Below are 4,459 nucleotides of genomic sequence, written 5' to 3' on the forward strand. Positions count from 1 at the left end.
AGTGCTTTAGCCACTATACTGCCTGCTGGCCCCTCAATAATGCCTCCTTTTACAGCTCTGCCAACGTACCTACCTTACTTAAAAAATAAAATAATGCAAGACAAAATCCATAAAGCATACCTCAAAGTTCTTTAAACAGCTGAAAGGAGTGTTAGAAGGCTTATTTTCTTGGGTATTTTGCTATCGATCTTACTCTAAGTATATTCATTTTCTTTCTCACTCTATTTTTTTTTTTTTTTTTTTTTAGAATTATTTGCTATAGGGTACATGCACTCACTGGAGAGACAGCTGGAAAGTGAGAAATCACTCCATTGCGGGATACCTATGCCACAATTCCTTCTCCATTCTCCTCTCAGGATTTTGGGCACACATGCACATGTACCCAGTCGGAGTTTTAAGCTACCATGTCCAGTACTTGAACCTGTGGTCAATTACATGGGAGTCCAGCGACATAACCTTTACATCATCTGCTGGTCCCTATTCATTTTTTTTCAGTTTGACCAGAAAGAGAGAAAAGTGAAAAAGCATGCTGCCTCTAATGACCATGTTTAGAAAAGAAAAACAATTAGCATAATATATTGCATATTTGTATATTTTTAAAACTTTTTAAAAATTTCCCAGAGGCCATGTGCATCCACTAAAGAGAGGCAGAGAGATAAAGTGGGAAAGCATTCCCTATACCTCCACTTCTTCCTCTTTTCAGGATTTTGGGCATATACACACACATGCACACAGACACACACACGTTGTTCAAGCCACTGGTACAGAATTCATACTGTACAGTCAATCATGTGGGATCTAGCTGTCTTAATCACCATGCCACTGACTGTCTCATATTTTCAAAGATTAGTTTTATGTATCAAATACTTGTTCATCTATCTGTCTGTCTGTCTGTCTATCTATCTATATCTATCTATCTATCTATCTATCTACCTATCTATCTATCTATCTATCTAAATTTGACCAGAGAGGGATAGAGTGAGAGAGAAAAGGAAAGTAAGAAAGCAAGCCTCCAGGTCCAGGACTCCAACCACAGTTGGCCATGTGGGAATCCAGTGTGCTTAACCACCACACTACCTGCCAGCCTCTGTTCTTGTATCTTATTATTTACTAATATATCTTTTTTTTTAAGAGAGATTTTTGTTATAGGGTATGTACACTTGCTGGAGACATAGAGAGATTGAGAGAGAAAATGAGCAATCATCCCACAGAATGGATGACCATGCCACAGTCCCTTCTCCATTCTCCTTTAGGAATTTTGGGCACATACACACATACATACATCATGAGTTTTAAGCCACCAGGTCCAGGACTCAAACTGCAGTCAACCATGTGGGAGTCCAACACCTTAACCACCATGTCGCCTGCTGGCCCATACTTATATTTAAAATATATATATATTTATTTAATTCCATTTGTTGTTATTTTTTTAATTTGACCAGACAGAGAGGGAAAGGGAGAAAGCAAGCCTCCAGGTCCAGGACTTGAACTGTGGTTAGCCGTATGGGAATCCTGGGCCTTTAACCACCCTGCCACCTGCCGGCCCCTCTACTTATATAGCTTACATCTTTTCTTTTTTTTCCTAGAGGGAACATGTGCTCAGGAAAGAGGAGGAAAGAGAGAAAGAGGAAGAGGAGGAAGCAGCCCCATGGAGAATGGTCACACTGCAATTGTTTTTCTAGCTTTCCCTCCTTTTTGGGATTTTGGGCATGTGTACATACATGCCTAGTATGTTTCTTAAGCCACCAGTTCCGGAACTTGAACTGCTCTGTCAGTCATGTAGGATTCAGCTTCCTTATCTACCAGGCCATGGAGCCAGCTCTAAGCTATCTTATATTTTATCATTTGTTTTTTAGTTTGCTACTACAGGGCATATTCACTCACGAGAGAGAAAAGAGCTAGAGGGAAAGTGAGAACTCGCCCCCCCCGCCCCCCAAGGCAATGGGCCATGCCACAGTCCTTTCTAAGAATTCTGGATATTCATCCACATGCGCCTGACATGATTTTCAGGCTGTTGGGTCCAGGACTCAAACCATGCAGTTGGCCATATGGGATCAAGTCACCTTGACCTCCAAACTACCTGCTGGCTCTTTTTGTTTGTTTGTTTTAAACTGCAAACTAAATCATTACGCAAAAATAAGGGCAGTTCCCAAATTGGCATGAATAGACACAATTGAGTGAAAGGTAAAAATAGCAGCAGTGTCTTGTCTAAGAAATTGTAAAACTTTATCATACAAGGAGCAAGGTGATGGGGACTAGCAGGTGGCATGGTGGTTAGGGTGCTTAATTCCCACATGGCTGACTGGTTTGAGTCCCCACACTTGGTAATTTGCTTTCTCATTCCTCCCCTTCCCCCCCCACCCCGCCATCTCTCTCTCTGGTGAGTTCACATGCTCTATAGTGGAATTGGGGGGGGGGAATGATCATAATAAATAAGTAAATAATTTTAAAATATAACACTGGTGATCCCATTTTAAAAAAGATTATGTGAGAGATGATTTTGTGAAAGGAGAGGAAAATAAGTTTTTATGAGTTTTAAATTAATATTTAAACCTTGTATGTATAGAATAGCAACTGATGGGCTGGCCCATAACCTAGTGGTTAAGGGAGCTAGATCCCATAAGGCCAACTATGGTTCAAATCCCAGCCCCAGAGGCTTGAAAAAAACATGCCAGGTACATATACATGTGTGCCTAAAATCCCAACAGGTTGAAGAAATGGTGGAAAAGGGATTACAGCATGACCATGGCCTACTGGAGAGAGCTTTCTCCCGCTCCCTCCCTCCCTGTCTCTGTCTCTGGCAAGCACACACCTTCTGGCAACTAAAAAAAGTAGAACAGCAATTGATTGAAGAATGAGAGTAACAAAGTGACATTTCCTTTACTCGTGACATTTTACAAAGAACTATATAGAATTTTAAATTTATGTGGTTTCTGGCTTTTTATTTTTTTGAGAGGTTTTTCCTATAGGGCGTGTGCACTCACCAGAAAGACAGACAGAAAGTGAGAAATCACCCCCGGGAGGATGCCACAATCCCTTCTCCTCCATTCTCCTCTTGGGATCTTGGGCACGCACGCACACGCGCCCAGTGTGAGTTTAAATCATCGGGTCCAGGACCTGAACCACGGGCAACTACATGGGAGTCCAGCGACATAGCCATTATACCATCTGCTGGTCCCTTTTTATTTTTAAGACAAATTTTTTTTGCTAGACACTACCCATTTAGCTGCTGAGTGACATCATCTAGGCATGTAACCCCTTCTGCAGTTCTCCCTCTCCACTGGGAGTACCATTGCCCTCACCCCTTTCTGGGTGGTGGCCGATGCCACTGTCTCAGGAGATCTGCTATGAGGGCCTTTCCCTCTAATGCAGCTTGTTCCAGCACCACCCAAAAAACAGCTTGTTGAGTTAAAAAAAAGATTTTTTTTTTCTCTAGGGCATGTGCACTCGCCAGAAAGAGACAGAAAGAGAAGTCACACCCCAGGGGAGATGGCCACACTAAAATCCCTTCTCCTCTACCCTTCTCTAGGGGTTTTGGGCACACATGCACATGCACCCAGCATGAGTTTTAAGCTGCCAGGTTCAGGGCTTTTTTTTTTTAGACAAATTTTTGCTGTAGGGTGCATGTGCTTGCCAGAGAGACAAAGAGAGACAGCAAGAAATCACCCCCCAGGGGGGATGGTCACACCACAGTCCTTTCTCATCCTTTTTCCGCTTGGGATCGTGGGCACACTTGAACACGTGCCTGGTGTGAGTTTTAAGCTGTCAGATCTGAGACTCAAACCACAGTCAACCATGTGGGAGTCTAGCTGTGTAAGCACTACTCCATCTGCTGGCCACTGAGTCCAGGACTTTAATTATAATCAACTCCATGGGAGTCCAGCAGCAGCCATCTGCTGGTCCTGTGGTTTCTGTTTGTAAAGTCTTTTATATGAGGGCAGAGGGATGAGAAGCTAACAAACTGGTGTTAACCATGTTCCTAATTTGAAATATATTTAGATTTTGGAGCCATCAGGTGGCACTTGTAGTTAAGGTGCTGGATTCCCATATGGCCAGCTACAGTTCGAGTCCCAGACCTGGTGGCTTGCTTTCTCATTTTCCCTCTAGCTCTCTCTCATCAAATAGAAGAATATTAATAAATCAGGACCAGCATTTAGCGTAATGGCTATGTCGCTGGACTCCCATGTAGTCGACCGCAGTTTGAGTCCTGGACCCGGTGGCTTAAACTCAACTGGGCGCATGTGCGTGCATGCCCAAAATCCCGAGAGGAGAATGGAGGAGAAGGGATTGCGGCATGGCCATCCCCCCTGGGGGTGATTTCTCGCTTTCTGACACTCTGTCTCTCTCTGTCTGGTGAGCACACATGCCCTATAGCAAAAACCTCTCCGAAAAAAAAAAAAATTTTAATGAATAAAATTAAAAAATTTTTTTTTTTTTTTAGAGATTTTTTTTAATGGGG

This window comes from Tupaia chinensis, unplaced genomic scaffold (genome assembly GCF_000334495.1).
Source record: "Tupaia chinensis unplaced genomic scaffold, TupChi_1.0 Scaffold000350_1, whole genome shotgun sequence".
NCBI lineage: Eukaryota > Metazoa > Chordata > Mammalia > Scandentia > Tupaiidae > Tupaia > Tupaia belangeri.